At 41.1% G+C, this 13118-nt stretch overlaps 1 protein-coding gene across 5 annotated transcripts in view; it reads left to right on the top strand.

Moving 5' to 3' along the window:
* LOC124116921 overlaps positions 1-13118 on the top strand; it is a 189967-nt gene that overhangs the window by 118866 nt on the left and 57983 nt on the right. The gene's annotated exons all lie outside the window — the stretch shown is intronic.

Genomic DNA, 13118 nt, shown 5'->3' with positions numbered 1-13118 from the left:
TAGGTCACTGAAATCATGCTTCAGTGAACGATTGAATATTGCAGGATCAGCATTATATGCAAAATCAGCGATAAACTTGATATGTGCAATCGTTAAATGTCAAATGGTTGGAAATAATGTTGTAGCCAGGGGTGTATGTGGCACATGCTGACACATGAGTGAATGGGGTTTCACATTGAGGTCACAACTCGGAGGTCTCCTGTATCTGGATCAGTTCTTTGAGGTCACCAATGTCTGTCGGGCTCAGAGAACTAAAACTGGCAGATGAAATGTGATGTTATATAGGGGATATTAGATGAGTGTTCATGTCATACTATGTTTACGACAAGAGTGACTAAATTCCAGTATTTTCCGAGTGAAAGCAAGGGAAATACCAGAATCTATGCACGAGTGTCATAAACATTGTATGACATGAACACGATTATAACGTTCTATTTATCACCGAAGAAGATGTGTACATACAGAGACAAATCTAAGTGTTTACCTATAAGGACAGCAAGTCAAAACTGCAGCGGAACCACAATTTGTCAAATGACGTCAACAATCTTCAGCTATGACATCGTTTCCAGTGTGACACCATTCTCATTTCATGTCACAATAAGATTCGAATTACGTCAACAATGACGTCCGGATGACAGAAACAATACACTGTTGTCTCTTGACATGTGATATGACTCTAGGGTCACATATGATTTTTATGAACCCCAATATGTTATGTTACCGTATGCACCCAGAAGTATAAGCTGTTTCAGACCCTATACATTAGGGCCAACTTGGGAAAGTTACAAGGGCCGTGATATTTAGGGGTGATGTGGCTCCCTGAAGCTGCATAAAAAATGCTAAAGAGAAGTTAGGGAACACATGATTCTATAGTAACATAGTTTAATCTGTCATGTTAATCTGTCATGTCATAACAGATGAACAAGAATAATATGAAAGAATTGTGTTTTCTTCTTTCTTTTTTGAGTAGTATATATTAGGGTCCATACCCAGCGGAGGCCTTGGTTTACTGTAGCTTTGAGTATCACAGTTATACATGTGGGAGGAAAGCCTGAAGTGATGCAGATCTTTAATGTTTATCAGTTTGGTGAAACCCACAAGTTTGAGTATTATGCTGATAAACCCAGAAACATAATCCGAAAATCTTGGAATAAATTCCTTGATCAAATGAGAGTCTTAGACTAGATGATAAGGGATATGGATGGATTGGACAGATTTTAGGGACATATTGGGATATAGATGGACTACAAGATCCTAGGGATGACTTGGGCCATAGATGGACTACAAGATCCTAGGGATGACTTGGGCCATGGATGGACTACAAGATCTTAGGGATTACTTGGGCCATGGATGGACTACTAGATCTTAGGGCCAACTTGGGCCATGGCTGGACTACTAGATCTTGGGGATGACTTGGGCCATGGATGGACTACAAGATCTTAGGGATGACTTGGGCCATGGATGGACTACTAGATCTTAGGGATGACTTCGGCCATGGATGGACTACTAGATCTTAGGGATGACTTGGGCCATGGATGGACTACAAGATCTTAGGGATGACTTGGGCCATGGATGGACTACTAGATCTTAGGGATGACTTCGGCCATGGATGGACTACTAGATCTTAGGGATGACTTGGGCCATGGATGGACTACTAGATCTTAGGGATGACTTGGGCCATGGATGGACTACTAGATCTTAGGGATGACTTCGGCCATGGATGGACTACTAGATCTTAGCGATGACTTGGGCCATGGATGGACTACAAGATCTTAGGGATTACCTTGGCCATGGATGGACTACAAGATCTTAGGGATTACCTGGGCCATGGATGGACTACAAGATCTTAGGAATTACCTGGGCCATGGCTGGACTACAAGATCTTAGGGATGACTTGGGCCATGGATGGACTACTAGATCTTAGGGATGACTTCGGCCATGGATGGACTACTAGATCTTAGCGATGACTTGGGCCATGGATGGACTACAAGATCTTAGGAATTACTTGGGCCATGGAAGGACTACAAGATCTTAGGGATTACCTGGGCCATGGATGGACTACTAGATCTTAGGGATTACCTGGGCCATGGATGGACTACTAGATCTTAGGGATTACCTGGGCCATGGATGGACTACAAGATCTTAGGGATTACCTGGGCCATGGATGGACTACAAGATCTTAGGAATTACCTGGGCCATGGATGGACTACAAGATCTTAGGGATGACTTGGGCCATGGATGGACTACTAGATCTTAGGGATGACTTGGGCCATGGCTGGACTACTAGATCTTAGCGATGACTTGGGCCATGGATGGACTACAAGATCTTAGGAATTACTTGGGCCATGGATGGACTACAAGATCTTAGGGATTACCTGGGCCATGGATGGACTACTAGATCTTAGGGATTACCTGGGCCATGGATGGACTACAAGATCTTAGGGATTACCTGGGCCATGGATGGACTACTAGATCTTAGGGATTACCTGGGCCATGGATGGACTACTAGATCTTTGGGATGACTTGGGCCATGGATGGACTACAAGATCTTAGGGATTACCTGGGCCATGGATGGACTACAAGATCTTAGGGATTACCTGGGCCATGGATGGACTACAAGATCTTAGGAATTACCTGGGCCATGGATGGACTACAAGATCTTAAGGATGACTTGGTCCATGGATGGACTACTAGATCTTAGGGATGACTTCGGCCATGGATGGACTACTAGATCTTAGCGATGACTTGGGCCATGGATGGACTACAAGATCTTAGGAATTACTTGGGCCATGGATGGACTACAAGATCTTAGGGATTACCTGGGCCATGGATGGACTACTAGATCTTATGGATTACCTGGGCCATGGATGGACTACTAGATCTTAGGGATTACCTGGGCCATGGATGGACTACAAGATCTTAGGGATTACCTGGGCCATGGATGGACTACAAGATCTTAGGAATTACCTGGGCCATGGATGGACTACAAGATCTTAGGGATGACTTGGGCCATGGATGGACTACTAGATCTTAGGGATGACTTCGGCCATGGATGGACTACTAGATCTTAGCGATGACTTGGGCCATGGATGGACTACAAGATCTTAGGAATTACTTGGGCCATGGATGGACTACAAGATCTTAAGGATTACCTGGGCCATGGATGGACTACTAGATCTTAGGGATTACCTGGGCCATGGATGGACTACAAGATCTTAGGGATTACCTGGGCCATGGATGGACTACTAGATCTTAGGGATTACCTGGGCCATGGATGGACTACAAGATCTTAGGGATGACTTGGGCCATGGATGGACTACTAGATCTTAGGGATGACTTGGGCCATGGATGGACTACAAGATCTTAGGAATTACTTGGGCCATGGATGGACTACAAGATCTTAGGGATTACCTGGGCCATGGATGGACTACTAGATCTTAGGGATTACCTGGGCCATGGATGGACTACTAGATCTTAGGAATTACTTGGGCCATGGATGGACTACTAGATCTTAGGAATGACTTGGGCCATGGATGGACTACTAGATCTTAGGGATGACTTGGGCCATGGATGGACTACAAGATCTTAGGGATTACCTGGGCCATGGATGGACTACAAGATCTTAGGAATTACTTGGGCCATGGATGGACTACTAGATCTTAGGAATTACTTGGGCCATGGATGGACTACTAGATCTTAGGGATTACTTGGGCCATGGATGGACTACTAGATCTTAGGGATTACCTGGGCCATGGATGGACTACAAGATCTTAGGGATTACCTGGGCCATGGATGGACTACAAGATCCTAGGGATAACCTGGGCCATGGATGGACTACTAGATCTTAGGTATTACCTGGGCCATGGATGGACTACAAGATCTTAGGGATTACCTTGGCCATGGATGGACTACAAGATCTTAGGGATTACCTGGGCCATGGATGGACTACAAGATCTTAGGGATGACTTGGGCCATGGCTGGACTACTAGATCTTTGGGATGACTTGGGCCATGGCTGGACTACTAGATCTTTGGGATGACTTGGGCCATGGCTGGACTACAAGATCTTAAGGATGACTTGGGAGATGGTGGGTCTACTAGATCTTAGGGATTACTTGGGACGATTTGGGTCAAGGATGGACTACTAGATCTTAGGGCCGACTTTGGCCATGGTTGGTCTACTAGATCATAAGGATGACTTGGATGGTCTGCAAGATTTTAGGGATGACTTGGGCCATGGATGATCAGCTAGATCTTAAAGATGACTTAGGCCATGTCTGGCCTATTTGCTTCCACTTCTTCAACTAGTCTACATCTGTCTCTCCTTTGGTTTCCAAGAAGACACTAGCCAAAATCAACAGTCATCCAATCCGTATTTAACTCACCTCTGTGAAAAGCAGAAGATGCTTTAGAACTGACAATGTCATATTATATATTTCCTTTTTGCCCATTACCGAAGTCCAGAACACCAGTGCCTGAGGATGTCATGTTCATCTATCATCACAGGAAGATGATCAAACAAAATGGCAGCAGCAAATTGTAAAAAATTGTAACTTAAAAACCACAATCCGGTTACAGGATGACTGTAGGTGTCAGGATTGATGATAATTTCCTGTAGACCCCTTATTGAGTGATATGGTTCAAATGAATCATTACACCGTTTTTTTCCAAGAACTTTGAGGATGAGACATAACTTTAGGTTTTGCGATGACACCATTTTTGTGAAATCTTTGTAAAATCTTTGTAAAATCTTTGTAAAATTGTGCTCATCTGGAAAAAAAATTGCACCACCGAGTGTGAAGCTTAATGAGTGGTTAGAGTTGGTATGCTGCAATGGCCCATATGTTTCAGGTTGTTCTAAACCTTCAGATCTGTGAAGGGAGGCAGGTGGCCCTGAGTTGTCTGAGGTGTTGCAATTCACTGTGCAGACTTGCATCCTTTCGGCGTGCCAGAAATCTAACAACAGTTATCATTGTTAATAATTCTAAGAATTCTAAGAATACCACCTCTATTACATCAGGAGTGATCCCACCCACCTTCCCAATTATCTGCATCTTGTTAGATGTGGGATTATTGGAAAGAAGTGAGGTCTTCTCACCTTGCGAATCTGCAGAGCTGGGAGAAAACCTTTATCCACACAAATAACTCAGGTCAGCTGATGGTGAAGAGGACTTCTGTTGAAAATCTAAAAGATATTTGAAGTGTGATGACGGCCAAAATACTGAGTGAGTGAGAGAGTTTGGTTTTGCGCCGCTTTTAGCAATATTCCAGCAATATCACGGCGGGGGACACCAAAAATGGGCTTCACACATTGTACCCATGTCAGGATTCGAACCGGGGTCTTCGGCGTGATGAGCGAACGCTTTAACCACTAGGCTACCCAACCGCCCTTTCTCTTAAGTAGTATATTACTGGATTATGACAATGGTATAATAGAGGTATGGTATTCACAGAAATTACGTATGATTGTGGGTTCAAACCCTGGATCCTAGGGCTGGGACGGGTAACTCTGGTACCCAGGTCGGTTTGGTCCTGAGAAAGACCCGGGTACCCACATGACTACCCGGACCTGTGGTTAGTCACATGATATATTGTTTAATCACAAAAATTATGGTTACACTACAAGTGACTAATGTTCGCATTTCTTTCTGACTATGCACCCGTTCCTTCTGATTTTTCATCTGGTTGAATAAAGATGATAACTTAATTCAACTTCAGTGTATTAATGACCAGATTGTTTAATACGTGTGTCTCAGTACGTTTTGCCAGGGCTATGCTAAAAATGTTCCCAATCGGACATTTTGAGACATCTCCTGAGACCTACAGTGGGTACCCGGGTCGGGTAATAGGAGGGTGGGTACCCGGGTAGTACATTTGGACTCGTCCCAGCCCTACTAGATCCACTCTGATTATGATTCTTGGTTTGTCAGGACCGTACTCCTGCTCTTCGGTTTCGACGAGGTGGTAACGTCTAAGACCTGCATCACTTTGGGCTTTATTCCTACATTCAGCTGAAATGATCTAACTGAAATGCTGTTAAACCAAACTCACTCGCTCAGATCTAAGAAGCATTTGTGTCATCACCAGACAGTGGATGTTAGTTTGCTCATCCTGTTGTGTCAGGTTCTTTGAAATTGTAATATTAAGTAATCAACAATTCAAGTGAGTTTCATGGCTCAGTTTTGTCAAAACAGTATCAATATAAACTGCCACGCAAAAGAAAGTGCACGTCCATGTTTGAAGGTGGCTAAAATGAAACAAACAAGAAAAGGTTATTCGTTGGTGATGGTTTTGATAAGGGTACTATAGTTGTGTTTTGAACCTTAAGTTTGCAGTGTTTTAACAACTGTTTTCAGCCAAGTAAGGTTTTGATAATGTTCATAATTTTGGGGTTAATCTAATTTTCAAATGTATACATGTACTTTCTTTTGTCCTGTAGTTTATGTCATTTGTGCTTAGATGCACACGTTATTTAAAGGTGCACATGCTGAGTATCCCAGCTTCTGCATTGCTCCTATGTTAAAGGCAAAGCATATTTTATAACATTTCATTGAACAATAACAATTTCTATCTGCTCATACTTATATTTGTTGCAGTAATTTAGTTCCAACATGCTTGATCCACACACACATCACATTTCTAATACCTAAACGTATGCAATCTTCATGTCAAGGCCAGTCATTTGGTCAAGGGTGTCAACATCTCACATTTTGGTTCGTCCTCAACTGAAACTTTTGCAGAGATTTTTGTGTTTGTTTATCCTCCAATATAGCAATCATGACAGCCATATTGGACTATGATTGGTTTGGTTGGTTTATTGTTTTATGCCTCACTCGGCAATATTCCAGCTATATGACGGCAGTCTGTAAATAATCGAATCTGGACCAGACAACCCAGTGATTGATATCATGAGCATCGACCCACGCAATTGGGATCAATGACATGCTTGAACCAAGTCAGCGAGCCTGACCACCCGATCCCGTTAGTCACCTCTTTCGACAAGCATTGTCACCTTTTACATTGGACTCTGAAATAGATTCAGCATAACAAGGCTGACAATTCACAAGGATGATCCAATTGTATTTCTCTCTTGTGTTTGTTGATCTTGTCCCTTTTAGTTAGGTTCCTTAGCAACCATTTCTCCAATTAATAGGTAATGTGATGAAATAGTTTTGTGTATATTTGGGTGCCCAAACGTTCCAGGTTTTTCAGCATGTATTTTCGGCACAGTGTAACTAAACCTTTTGAATTAGACTCATAACACTTGCTTGTCATATTAGTTTGGTCTTAAATAAGATTAAAATGTGGAACCATTCTTGATTCAATAATGCTGACAGCAGCTAAAACACACAGAGAACTGAACAGAATTATTTTGTTTCATATGCGTCACCTCAACAAGGAAGTTGACCACCATACATTTGCTACACTGAAATACGGCTAAATTACAAATGCATACATAATTTGTATTATTCGAACTATCCATTTCACATTTGTGAATAGTTTCCGTCACTGAATTCCATCCATCAAGAGTGAGTGAGTGAGTGAGTTTGGTTTTACGCCACTTTTAGCAATATTCCAGCAATATCACGGCAGGGGACACCAGAAATGGGCTTCACACATTGTACCAATGTCGGGATTCGAACCCGGGTCTTCGACATGACGAGCAAACGCTTTAACCCCTAGGCTACCCGACCGCTCCCCATCCATCAAGAGATATTCCGACGACAGTGAGTGATTTTGGTTTGACACCGCTTTGAAATTGTTTCAGTAATATCATAGTGTGTCAGTCTGATGTGGAAGGAAAGCTCAAGGTAGGTCACTTAGTGAAATCCAAATAAATTGTATGATCATAAGGAACATTATTGGCAAATCTTGGATTTGAACCCATAACAAGCAGATCCAGTCATAGCTAATGTGGTGCTTTGGACCACTGGGCCATCTGTCACCCTCCAAGAAGACTGCAGCACAGGGGGCCAAGTCATCTAAGGGGCCAAGGTTTGCGTTGCAGAGATGCGTACCTTTGGCATGTTCTCATCGGTTTCACCAAGGTGGTCATCATTTGAGACCTGAATCACCTTGGCTTTTCCCACCATATCAAGAGTACACACAGTGATACAACTGAAAATACTATTCAAAGTTTCATTAAACCACTCACTGACTCCGAGACGTGGATGTGGAAACCCTGTGTGGATGCAGAAACCCTCTGTGCATGTGGAAACCCTCTGTGCATGTGGAAACCCTCTGTGGATGTGGAAACCCTCTGTTCATGTGGAAACCCTCTGTGCATGCGGAAACCCTCTGTGCATATGGAAGTCCGTTTTGGGTATAATGATGAAATAGAGAGTGTTTCAATGTTATAATTCTTCTTCACAAAACTTCAAATCTATCAATATTGAAAAACAAGACTATTTTGGTGTGCAATGTTTTTCAAAAAGTATTTTCACCATTGCTCCTTTGTCTTTGACCATGTACAAACTATAAAAGTTACTTCAACACCTTTTGACATTGAGGGAACGTCTTTCTCCCTTTAATTTTACCTTGATGATATAATATCATTAAAAACGTGGGATTTGAACCGAGGGCTGACAAATATTATAAGTCCTCTGACATGGCGATATGTAGAATTAAGCTTGACATATATGCTGACATCAGGACAACTAGTTAATCTGTTCATGAACGGTATTTTAACACAATATGTTACGCTTTCTCATCATTAGAGCTATGTTTGCTTAAAATAGGCCCATCAACATTGGCAAATAATATTTATGTGATTTAATTGTGCTTAAGTTGGTCCTGTATAAATTGAAAACTTGGGACATGCATTTCATAGCTCAAGTCGCCAAAGCAAGATGTACAAAGGCACAGGAAACATATTTTCTGCACACCACAGAGCAACAACACACAGTATTCTCACAGTTAAACAGAGTTCTTGAATATTGTGTTTAAATACAGTTATCAAAACAATGTTGTTTAAACGTTCTAGATGCTGAGGTTCTTGGAATGTTGGCCATGGTTTAAATAGATTAGAGCACCCGGGCCCTGGTGTTTAACTGTTGAAATAGAGTCCTCAGTATTCAACACCTCGGACTCTAACTGACCATATCAATGATTAGGCAGCAGGTCCACGGGCTCTAACCCATACTTATACGCAGTGTTAAGTCCACAGGATTACAAGGTTTCAAATCCTTTAACAAGGTTGTTCAACCAATCAGATTGTGTTTGTCTTAAACAGGCCCTCTCACCTGCTGCTTCTGCTGAATGACACACTGTAAAGAACGCAGAGTAAAGCCATGGATCGCCATGTTGACACGGATTCATCCTTTCTAAATAGTTTAAAAGCTTTTGGTGCTATTGTTTGAGTATAAAGTTTTTATGATAATGTTATCAAGGTGTTAAATGTGAAGTTTATTGGAGATGTTGGATGGGCATTCACGTTTTAGAGACTCTGTGATATAGAAAGATAATGTTGTAATTTATTGTAACACAGGTTGTCTCAAGCGATATATTTCTGTGCTATTTTCCAAATACATTTTGTTGGAGGAGTTTTTGACTGGCAGGGTTTGATATTAAAAACTGTGTCGTGTTAAGAATAATCCGTCAACCAAACTTTAGGGACCCTGTTTTTTTTTCAAATTCATGTAATTGTATTTACAATGTTTGCCTGTGCCTTAAAAGACACATTCCATCAGTTGCTACTACACCTTGAATGTTGTCATAAAAATTACAGGTGATCACAAAGGAAAAAAGCAAATCAGAGGCAGGTAATTCAAACATACCTCGAGAAAATGAAACACAGGTTGAATGAAAGGCATAATTAGTTATTCCACTGTCACCAACATTCAAGCTGTAATGTCGACCTGCCATAACTGAATTTGTGCCAGGCAAAACAGTGGCTGATATCAACGGCAAAAATCCACGAGGTGTGATGGCAGGTGACACATTATAACCACCCAATCCCTATTAAAGCCATTTCTAAGCACAGAGTACTTGGGACCAATTCAGCCCCTGAGAAACCTTCTGGTAGGACTTCCGAACTAATTAAATCCAGAGAGCTTCAGGGAAGAATAGACTGATTGTGACAGTTGAGTATTGATCATCGATGTCTGTATTTCAAATCTAATAAAGGTCACTTACCACTGCAATCGCCCTCCCATTGGAAAACTGCAGTCATAGAATACCACAAACAAAACACATTCTTTTGGAACGGAATTAGGTATTTCATAAATCTCAAGAGAGTCTCATCAAACTGTCAGAAATGGATTGTGTAAACGTGATGGCCTTTCTGTGATGTGTATCTCCCATGTGTATTACTGTGTTTGTTGAATGACAGGGTAATTGCGGTGACATTCGGAACGTGACTATTTAGTACTTGTGAGTTGCTATATCAGTTCATTATATCAAAGGTTTGATATTTACCTGAGTTGTAAAATTAATTATTGCTTCTGGGTATTATAAATTGATTCATTATAACCGACCAAATATTATCCCGAATTTCTAACACTATCAAAAGGCCAGTATTTCGACCGTTCTGAAGCAATGTTTGTCTTGTTTCGTGAGAGGAATTTCTGCTCCAGTGACCACACCATTGGCATAGGCTTTTTACGTGTCTGGATTTGTCTTTTGTTTTGTAAATAAACTGTTTAATTCAGAAATAAGAACAGATGGGCCTGATGCAGAAACTGAAAATGAGGAAACAAGTGAACAAAACTGAGACACTCATCCAAAGTCTGCTGCCCAACATGAAACGTTTTTCCCACTTGGCCCCAAATAACATTGCCACTGTATGTAAACATTGTTGGATCAAAGAAATTGGTGTAAGGGATAATTATGCCACATATAAGGCCAGTATGTTAACTGAGGAAGAAATATGCCCAAACCATGCATCAGTAATTTCATCTTTGGACTTGACTCTAAAACCTGAGGTCATGTCCATTCCTCTTTTGTACTGGATTCTTCCAAAGATCCATAAAAATCTGAACAAAAAACAAAAATAGAGATAAGTTGCTGGGTCCAGCAAATGTACCACCAAATCCCTGCCTCAAAGATTAACCATAATCATGAATACAATCAAAGAAGGACTTTGTTTATATTCACAGAAAGTATTTGAGACAAGTGGAATTTATACCATGTGGATTCTCAAAAACTCAAAGGATTTGCTTCACGTTTTACAATATCAGAAAGGACCAGGTTGAATTCTGTCAAAACATTTGATTTTTCAACTTTGTACACCCCTTTCCCACATGACAAACTCGGGGGAAACCTTTAATCCTTGGTCCATGGGGCTTTTGTTACCAAATGTGGTGGCCATAGATATTGTTACATCTCTTTCTTCAGAGGTTCAGATCAGTAAGTCAAAAATGAAAGCATCTGAGAAAAGAATATGTTGGTTGGTTGGTTGGTTGGTTTGTTGTTTAACGCCACACTCAGCAACATTCCAGCTATATGACGGCGGTCTGTAAATAATCGAGTCTGGACCAGACAATCCAGCGATTGATATCATGAGCATCAATCCACGCATTTGGCATCGATGACATGCATCAACCATGTCAGCGAGCCTGACCACCTGATCCCATTAGTCGCCTTTTACGACAAGCATAGTCACCTTTTACGGCAAGCATGGGTTGCTGAAGACCTATTCTACCCCGGAATCTTCACGGAATATGTGAAATGCTGGACATCCTCGTAGTTAACATCTATGTTAAATTTTGGGGGTGAAACATTTAGGCAAGAAGTAGCCATCCGAATTTCTACTTGGATTGTCAAAGGCAAAACAATGTAATTTGGCCAAGAAGTTTAAGTTAAGCTTCAGGTATACCGATGATCTGCTACGTTCAATAACCATCAGATAGCTAATCCCTACCACTGACTTACCCACCTGAACTAGATTTAAAGGAGATCAGTGAGACCGCTGTTTCATTTTTATATATATGCATAAGGATTCAGAGTGATAACACACTCTCCACAAGACTATGACAAGAGAGATGACTTTCCAGTTGTCAATTTTCCCTTTATGTTATGTCGAGCAAAACTCCTGCAGTTCCAGCCCTTGGTGCCTACATTTCACAACTTTTGAGGGACAATCGAGCATGCTCTTTCTACGAAGATTTCAAAGAGTGTATACGACTCTTGCTCAGAAGTTGTTTCATCAAGGTTACAACATTCAAGGCCTCAGTGAAACTTTCAAAACGTTTTAGAGTAGATGTATGGAGAACATTTCCAAATCTGATGCATCAGTGACAAAAATTAGGTCCGATGCAATTTTCCTGTTTGACTTGTACCATATGTTCACATGTTTTTTCATACAGCACTGCATGACAATATTGCTTGACACATCAAAGTGACCATATCACGGCTTCAATGACAGGACATTGAGGATAAATACACAAATAGAAATAGTTTTTCACATTTTTTGAAAATATTCTCAAAGAAATATAAAGATTACCTGAAACAGAGATTTCTCTTCAAGTTGCTTCAGATATAAAGATGACCGAAGCCAGTTATTCTGTGCAGTGCTTGGGTTGCGAGCTTCTGGTTTATTGTTTTGGTTAAGAAATGAATCTTGCATGAACTAATAGCGTGACGTCACACTCAGAAATTATTTCATGCATGATTTAAAAAAGCCGAGAACCGCTTACTTACTTACTTATATTGGAGATTTAACGAGAACCGCCGATGTTCTGGCCCCTTTAAATCATGAACTTAATGCAAAATATGCGTGTCCTTTGTTCACACTAATAAAGTGACACATTTATTTCGACATATTGGAGTTTATTTTCATGTCAGGTTCACTCTGTATGGGCGGAACAATGACATACATTGCAAAGCTCACAATAAACACTGTTACTGAGTGCTAGATTTAGTGCTTCTCACTAAGTTCAGTGTCAAGTATGGAGAGTTTGTTTATACAAGTTCATCCAACAGTTATGACAGTCGCCAGCCGTGTATGGCGCCATCTTTGTTCTTGGTAACCTCATAAAACAATCTGATAATTACAAGGAAAACACTGCTCGTCCACGTGGTGAACATGTCCAATACAGAAACAGGAGTCGTGGTGAATACAATTTACGTTCAAAGGATTGTGCTAACTCATGTAATAATACTTGGAACCTGTTCAATCTT

The sequence above is a fragment of the Haliotis rufescens genome, unplaced genomic scaffold (assembly GCF_023055435.1).
Source record: "Haliotis rufescens isolate VD_foot unplaced genomic scaffold, xgHalRufe1.0.p SCAF_13, whole genome shotgun sequence".
Lineage (NCBI taxonomy): Eukaryota > Metazoa > Mollusca > Gastropoda > Lepetellida > Haliotidae > Haliotis > Haliotis rufescens.
Note: the sequence above shows the minus strand (reverse complement) of the source record. Positions and strands in the feature narration are given on the sequence as shown.